This window comes from Eleutherodactylus coqui, chromosome 8, assembly GCF_035609145.1.
Source record: "Eleutherodactylus coqui strain aEleCoq1 chromosome 8, aEleCoq1.hap1, whole genome shotgun sequence".
Classification (NCBI taxonomy): Eukaryota; Metazoa; Chordata; class Amphibia; order Anura; family Eleutherodactylidae; genus Eleutherodactylus; species Eleutherodactylus coqui.
In genome coordinates, this window is record NC_089844.1 from 162,858,018 (window position 1) to 162,866,917 (window position 8,900).

An 8,900-nucleotide genomic window follows, 5' to 3' on the forward strand; every position below is an offset into this window, starting at 1 on the left:
ATCTCTTGGTGGGTCCTCTGCTTTTGGTTTGGGTCTGATTGCTCTGTGTATTCGCTCTATCTGAATACTTGCCTCTCTCTCCTCTCCCAGCAGTTTAGTAAATAATTCTCCTGCGACTTTTCTGAGAGATTCTGGTGCCGTGGACTCCGGGAGACCTCTAATTAGCACATTGCAGCGACGGCTTCTGTTTTCTTGGTCCTCTATGAGTGTAAGGGCACGGTCTAAGTACGAGCGATGAACTTCTACCACTTGTGAGGTGGCTTTCGCTTGTTTAATAATTGCTGAGCATGACCCCTCAAGCTCTTCTACTCTGTGGCCTATATGCTGAAGTTCGGATTTTATGTCCGCTAGTTCAGTCATTATTGGCTGGGTAACTTTGACTAGAGCTTTCTGCAAAAAAGATTTAGAGATTTGCGTCCCCATTTCGTTCTCCTCTTCGTCGACCTCACTATTAGAGATGAGCGAGCACCAAAATGCTCGGGTGCTCGTTACTCGGGACTAAATTTTCGCAATGCTCGAGGGTTCGTTTCGAATAACGAACCCCATTGAAGTCAATGGGCGACCCGAGCATTTTTGTATTTCGCCGATGCTCGCTAAGGTTTCCATATGTGAAAATCTGGTCAATTCAAGAAAGTGATGGGAACGACACAGCAACAGATAGGGCAGGCGAGGGGCTACATGTTGGGCTGCATCTCAAGTTCCCAGGTCCCACTATTAAGCCACAATACCGGCAAGAGTGGGCCCACCCCCCTCCCAACAACTTTTACTTCTGAAAAGCCCTCATTAGCATGGCATACCTTAGCTAAGCACCACACTACCTACAACAAAGCACAATCACTGCCTGCATGACACTCTGCTGCCACTTCTCCTGGGTTACATGCTGCCCAATCCCCCTCCCCCCTGCACGACGCAGTGTCCATAGCGCACACCAAACTGTCCCTGCGCAGCCTTCAGCTGCCCTCATGCCACGCCACCCTCATGTCTATTTATAAGTGCGTCTGCCATGAGGAGGAACTGCAGGCACACACTGCAGAGGGTTGGCACGGCTAGGCAGCGACCCTCTTTAAAAGTGGTGGGGCGATAGCCCACAATGCTGTACAGAAGCAATGAGAAATATAATCCTGTGCCACCGCCATCAGGAGCTGCACACGTGGGCATAGCAATGGTGAACCTATGTGCCACACACTATTAATTCTGTCAAGGTGTCTGCATGCCCCAGTCAGACTGGTAATATGTACCTTAACAGTAACCGCGTTGGTGGTAATGTGGTGGTGACTGCGGACCTAGTAGCGCGGTTTTATTTTGTTGGTTTTCGGAATGTGGCCAGGATTAAGTGGGCCGTGGCGGGGGATGTTTTTGAGGCACTACGTGTCCTCTCCACGTGTCCGTGGTTATATGCACCTTAACAGTAACCGCGTTGGTGGTAATGTGGTGGTGACTGCGGACCTAGTAGCGCGGTTTTATTTTGTTGGTTTTCGGAATGTGGCCAGGATTAAGTGGGCCGTGGCGGGGGATGTTTTTGAGGCACTACGTGTCCTCTCCACGTGTCCGTGGTTATATGCACCTTAACAGTAACCGCGTTGGTGGTAATGTGGTGGTGACTGCGGACCTAGTAGCGCGGTTTTATTTTGTTGGTTTTCGGAATGTGGCCAGGATTAAGTGGGCCATGGCGGGGGGATGGTGGGGGGGCTCTCTTGTTGTGTCGGTAAAGGTGAAATTCTTGGACTGCCACCAGACGAACCAATGCAAAGGCATTTGCCAAGAATGTTTTCATTGTTGGAGGAGGAGGGGGATGTTTTTGAGGCACTATGTGTCCTCTCCACGTGTCCGTGGTTATATGCACCTTAACAGTAACCACGTTGGTGGTAATGTGGTGGTGACTGCGGACCTAGTAGCGCGGTTTTATTTTGTTGGTTTTCGGAATGTGGCCAGGATTAAGTGGGCCGTGGCGGGGGATGTTTTTGAGGCACTACGTGTCCTCTCCACGTGTCCTCTCCACGTGTCCGTGGTTATATGCATCTTAACAGTAACCGCGTTGGTGGGAAATGGCCTCGCCGCCATCATGTCTTTGGGAAGCCTCTGTTTCCACACCCCAGAGACATACCATTAGCAGCGGTATAGGCAGAGCCCATAATTCGTAACATTTCAGCCGTAGCATTAGGACAGGCCCCACTAACATATCACTAGCAGCATTATAGGGGGAGCACAGTATTAGTTCCATTTCAGTAATAGTAGCACTCAAGACAGGCCCCAGTAACAATTCCGAAGCAGCAGTATAGTGGAAGCGCAGTCTTCGTTCCATTTCAGTAATAATAGCACTCAAGACAGGCACCAGTAACAATTCCGAAGCAGCAGTATAGTGGGAGCGCAGTCTTCAGTAGCACTCAAGACAAGCCCCAGTAACAATTCCGAAGCAGCAGTATAGTGGGAGCGCAGTCTTCGTTCCATTTCAGTAATAGTAGCACTCAAGACAGGCCCCAGTAACAATTCCGAAGCAGCAGTATAGGAGGAGCATAGTCTAAGTTCCATTTCAGTAATAGTAGCAGCCTACACAGGCCCCAGGAACAATTCCGAAGCAGCAGTATAGTGGGAGCGCAGTCTTAGTTCCATTTCAGTAGCTGCAGTATAGCCAAGGCCCAAGTTACATTTATGTAGCTAAAGTGTAGGCCAACCCCACACACCTTTCTGTACCATGAGTGCAGGCGAAGAACATAGAAATTGCTATGATTACACTGTAGGTGAGGGCCCAAAAAAATTGGTGTACCAACAGTACTAATGTACCTCAGTAAAAATTGGCCATGCCCAACCAAGATGGCAGGTGAAACCCATTAATCGCTTTGGTTAATGTGGCTTAAGTGGTAACTAGGCCTGGAGGCAGCCCAGTTTAACGAAAAATTGTTTCAAGTTAAAGTTCCAACGCTTTTAAGAGCATTGAAACGTATAAAAAAATTTTAGAAAAATTATATGAGTGAGCCTTGTGGCCCTAAAAAAAATTGCCCGTTCAGCGTGATTACGTGAGGTTTCAGGAGGAGGAGCAGGAGGAGGAGGAGGAATATTATACACAGATTGATGAAGCAGAAATGTCCCCGTTTTGGATGGTGAGAGAGAACGATGCTTCCATCCGCGGGTGCAGCCTACGTATTGCTTAGGTATCGCTGCTGTCCGCTGGTGGAGAAGAGAAGTCTGGGGAAATCCAGGCTTTGTTCATCTTGATGAGTGTTAGCCTGTCGGCACTGTCGGTTGACAGGCGGGTACGCTTATCTGTGATGATTCCCCCAGCTGCACTAAACACCCTCTCCGACAAGACGCTAGCCGCAGGACAAGCAAGCACCTCCAGGGCATACAGCGCTAGTTCAGGCCACGTGTCCAGCTTCGACACCCAGTAGTTGTAGGTGGCAGAGGCGTCACGGAGGACGGTCGTGCGATCGGCTACGTACTCCCTGACCATCCTTTTACAGTGCTCCCGCCGACTCAGCCTTGACTGGGGAGCGGTGACACAGTCTTGGTGGGGAGCCATAAAGCTGTCCAGGCCCTTAAAGACTGTTGCACTGCCTGGGCTGTACATGCTGCTCGATCTCCGCACCTCCCCTGCTACCTGGCCCTCGGAACTGCGCCTTCTGCCACTAGCGCTGGCGGATGGGAATTTTACCATCAGCTTGTCCGCCAGGGTCCTGTGGTATAGCAACACTCTCGAACCCCTTTCCTCTTCGGGAATGAGACTGGGAAGGTTCTCCTTATAGCGTGGGTCGAGCAGTGTGTACACCCAGTAATCCATAGTGGCCAGAATGCGTGTAACGCGAGGGTCACGAGAAAGGCATCCTAACATGAAGTCAGCCATGTGTGCCAGGGTACCTGTACGCAACACATGGCTGTCTTCACTAGGAAGATCACTTTCAGGATCCTCCTCCTCCTCCTCCTCAGGCCATACACGCTGAAAGGATGACAGGCAAGCAGCAGGGGCACCGTCAGCAGTGGGCCAAGCTGTCTCTTCCCCCTCCTCCTCATCCTCCTCATGCTCCTCCTCCTCCTCCTGAATGCGCTGAGATAAAGACAGGAGGGTGCTCTGACTATCCAGCGACATACTGTCTTCCCCCGCCTCCATTTCCGAGCGCAAAGCATCTGCCTTTATGCTTTGCAGGGAACTTCTCAAGATGCATAGCAGAGGAATGGTGACGCTAATGATTGCAGCATCGCCGCTCACCACCTGGGTAGACTGCTCAAAGTTTCCAAGGACCTGGCAGATGTCTGCCAACCAGGCCCACTCTTCAGAAAATAATTCAGGAAGCTGACTCCCACTGCGCCGCCCATGTTGGAGTTGGTATTCCACTATAGCTCTACGCTGCTCATAGAGCCTGGCCAACATGTGGAGCGTAGAGTTCCACCGTGTGGGCACATCGCACAGCAGTCGGTGCACTGGCAGATTAAAGCGATGTTGCAGGGTGCGCAGGGTGGCAGCGTCCGTGTGGGACTTGCGGAAATGTGCGCAGAGACGGCGCACCTTTACGAGCAGGTCTGACAAGCGTGGGTAGCTTTTCAGAAAGCGCTGAACCACCAAATTAAAGATGTGGGCCAGGCATGGCACGTGTGTGAGGCTGCCGAGCTGCAGAGCCGCCACCAGGTTACGGCCGTTGTCACACACGACCATGCCCGGTTGGAGGCTCAGCGGCGCAAGCCAGCGGTCGGTCTGCTCTGTCAGACCCTGCAGCAGTTCGTGGGCCGTGTGCCTCTTATCTCCTAAGCTGATTAGTTTCAGCACGGCCTGCTGACGCTTGCCCACCGCTGTGCTGCCACGCCGCGCGACACCGACTGCTGGCGACGTGCTGCTACTGCTGACACATCTTGATTGCGAGACAGAGGTTGCGGAGGAGGAGGAGGAGGGTGCTTTAGTGGAGGAAGCATACACCGCCGCAGATACCAGCACCGAGCTGGGGCCCGCAATTCTGGGGGTGGGTAGGACGTGAGCGGTCCCAGGCTCTGACTCTGTCCCAGCCTCCACTAAATTCACCCAATGTGCCGTCAGGGAGATGTAGTGGCCCTGGCCGCCTGTGCTTGTCCACGTGTCCATTGTTAAGTGGACCTTGGCAGTAACCGCGTTGGTGAGGGCGCGTACAATGTTGCGGGAGACGTGGTCGTGCAGGGCTGGGACGGCACATCGGGAAAAGTAGTGGCGACTGGGAACTGAGTAGCGCGGGGCCGCCGCCTCCATTATACTTTTGAAGGACTCCGTTTCCACAACCCTATACGGCAGCATCTCAAGGCTGATAAATTTGGCTATGTGGACGGTTAACGCTTGAGCGTGCGGGTGCGTGGCGTCGTACTTGCGCTTGCGCTCCAACAGTTGCGCTAGCGACGGCTGGACGGTGCGCTGACAGACACTGGTGGATAGGGCCGAGTGCAGCGGAGGTGAGGGTGTGGGTGCAGGCCATGAGACGGTAGTGCCTGTGTCCTGAGAGGGGGGTTGTATCTCAGTGGCAGGTTGGGGCACAGGGGGAGAGGCAGCGGTGCAAACCGGAGGCGGTGAACGGCCTTCGTCCCACCTTGTGGGGTGCTTGGCCATCATATGTCTGCGCATGCTGGTGGTGGTGAGGCTGTTGGTGTTGGCTCCCCGGCTGATCTTGGCGCGACAAAGGTTGCACACCACTGTTCGTCGGTCGTCAGGCGTCTCTGTGAAAAACTGCCAGACCTTAGAGCACCTTGGCCTCTGCAGGGTGGCATGGCGCGAGGGTGCGCTTTGGGAAACAGTTGGTGGATTATTCGGTCTGGCCCTGCCTCTACCCCTGGCCACCGCACTGCCTCTTGCAACCTGCCCTGCTGCTGCCCTTGCCTCCCCCTCTGAAGACCTGTCCTGAGTAGGCGTTGCAAACCAGGTGGGGTCAGTCACCTCATCGTCCTGCTGCTCTTCCTCCGAATCCTCTGTGCGCTCCTCCCTCGGACTTACTGCCCTCACTACTAGCTGACTGCAAGACAACTGTGTCTCATCGTCATCGTCCTCCTCACCCACAGAAAGGTCTTGAGACAGTTGGCGGAAGTCCCCAGCCTCATCCCCCGCACCCCGGGAACTTTGCAATGGTTGTGCATCAGTGACGATAAACTCCTCTGGTGGGAGAGGAACCACTGCTGCCCAATCTGAGCAGGGGCCCGAGAACAGTTCCTGGGAGTCTTCCCGCTGCTGATCATGTGTCATTGGAGTGGAGTGAGGAGGCTGGGAGGAAGGAGGAGCAGCAGACAAAGGATTCGGATTTGCAGCAGTGGACGGCGCAGAACTGTGGGTGGACGATAGGTTGCTCGAAGCACTTTCTGCCATCGACGACAGGACCTGCTCACACTGCTCATTTTCTAATAAAGGTCTCCCGCGTGGACCCATGAATTGTGCGATGAATGTCGGGATGCCAGAAACGTGCCTCTCTCCTAATCGCGCAGCAGTCGGCTGCGATACACCTGGATCAGGAGCTCGGCCTGTGCCCACACCCTGACTTGGGCCTCCGCGTCCTCGGCCGCGTCCACGTCCTCTAGGCCTACCCCTACCCCTCAGCATGCTGTATTACCAGTGATTTGATTTCCCAGGCAGGAAAGAAATTGGCGCAAGCCTGCAGGCCAAATATACTTTTTTCCCTTTTTTTTAAAAGGAAAGGCCCACTGCGTCTATTCAATGAATAATAAGTTTAATAACTGTGTTGTGCCCCTGCAAATGTGTCACAGAACTTTAGTGTTGCAGAGTTATTAACTAGAGCAGAGCAAGGAATTTCACAGGCAGGAAAGAAAGTGGCGCAAGCCTGCTGTAAAACGTAGCTGGCTGCGTCTGATTTTTTTACGTTCTCCGCGCAGCACACACGTACCCAGAGCCCTGAGGAGTGTCAGAGGCAGGCCAAATATACTTTTTTCCCTTTTTTTTTAAAGGAAAGGCCCACTGCGTCTATTCAATGAATAATAACTGTGTTGTGGCCCTGCCTACACAATTCTGTCCCTGTAGTATCAATGCAGGGTGCAATGCTCTGCAAAGCCGATTTTGAGAAAAAAAAAAAAATGCAACACTGCTAACAGCAGCCTGCACAGTACTCCACACGGTTAAATGTGGCCCTAGAAAGGACCGTTGGGGTTCTTGAAGACTACACTCACTCCTAACACTTTCCCTGCCTAACCACCACTTCTGTCCCTAATGCAGGGTGCAATGCTCTGCACAGCCGATTTTGAGAAGAAAAAAAAATATATCCACTGCTAACAGCAGCCTGCACACAGGTAGATGTGGCCCTAAGAAGGACCGTTGGGGTTCTTGAAGCCTACACTCACTACAAACACTCTCCCTACAGCAACTCCAATACAACTGGACTTTCCCTCAGCTAACTCACAAGGCATCTGTGGCGAGCCGCGGGAGGGGCCGATTTTTATACTCGGGTGACATCTGATCTCCCCAGCCACTCACAGCAGGGGGGTGGTATAGGGCTGGAACAACACAGGAGGAAGTTGTAATGCCTTCCCTGTCTTTCAATTGGCCAGAAAAGCGCGCTAACGTCTCAGAGATGAAAGTGAAAGTAACCCGAACACCGCGTGGTGCTCGTTACGAGTAACGAGCATCCCGAACACGCTAATATTCGCCCGAGCATCAAGCTCGGACGAGTACGTTCGCTCATCTCTACTCACTATCCAATTCGGAATCTTGGGGGACTTGCTCTGTCATAGATTGCGCCGATTGTGATCTTGGTATAGTGCCTGGTGACTGCGAACTTTTTGTTTTTGAGGAATTTCTGCATATCTACTTGGTTTTTTACTCTCCTCGGGGTGTCCGGGGGGTCACTGCTGCGTTCTCTGCCGCCCTTTACCATCTCTCTACTCCGCAAGGTGCTAAATATATTTATCTGTTCCTCAGATTAGACTTGCTGTATTAATTTTCAATCCTCTCCTAGGCAACAAGGTGCTGCTCTCCACTTAATCTTCTTTATTTTTTCATGGACTACACCAGATTACTACTGAAAAATAGTGTAAGTGGAAAAAAATTGAAGCGAAGGCGGACCCCCTGCAGGAGGGTCCTCAGAAAAATTATTGTGGTTTAGAGCTCTAGAAAAGAGTTCCAAGAAAAATTAGAGCTGTGCTCCTGAATTCCCAAATACTTGAATGTATGACTTGAGCAGAGGAGGCTGCAGAGTATTTTTGTGGTGTCTTTTTCTTTTTGAGAGTGACAGGGAGATGGGCTCAAGCAGCAGGGTTGAAGAGAGCAGGAATGCGAGGGGGGGGGGGAGAAGAGGGGGAGTGGGAGCGTGTAATGGAGTCTCAGAACTGTCTTTCTGCTTAAATCATCCAGCAGATCAAGCTGGCTAAGAGTGACTTTTGCACTGACCTTCTTCCAAAATGTCACTCACTCCCGTTCAGCCGCTTTCTTGTTTCAGCACTGCTGTTGCAGGCGGCTATCCTGTGGCGTCGGAGGTTTGCAATCCCGCTCTCCCCACAGCTCCAGATCAGGATCTACGTGGGGGAGCTGCGCTGACTCCGTGAGTGCTTTTTTTGTTATTTTCACGGCCCTCCGAGCTCGGCCGCGCCACTCGCTTCTGGTCTGTCCGGGACTTTAGGCCACGGCTTTGCTGTGCAGCTAGGCCCCGGTTTCAGTATGTTGCCGAGCAGGAAGCTGGATGTCTCCTTTCACACCTAGCCTGCAGGGAAGCTGTTGTGGACTGAACAGTGGGACGTCTGAGGGTCAGAGTATGCCTATGAAGGTAATTTTACCCCTTAGACGGCGGGAGCCCTGGATCAGCACATCCGTTCTCGCTGCAGGTTAGGCCATGCCCCCCCAAATTTCATGTTTCTACGACATCGGGAAGTTGAAGAATTAGTGGCGAGTCAGTGAGTGAGTCAGTCAGTCAGTAAGGGCTTTCCTCTTTATATATAGATATCGGGGAACGTTGCAGCAC

At 52.4% G+C, this 8,900-nt stretch overlaps 1 protein-coding gene across 1 annotated transcript in view; it reads right to left on the reverse strand.

Annotated features, from left to right (window-relative positions):
- The window catches only part of LOC136577984 (uncharacterized), a 1,034,970-nt gene that overhangs the window by 457,032 nt on the left and 569,038 nt on the right, over positions 1 to 8,900 (reverse strand). The gene's annotated exons all lie outside the window — the stretch shown is intronic.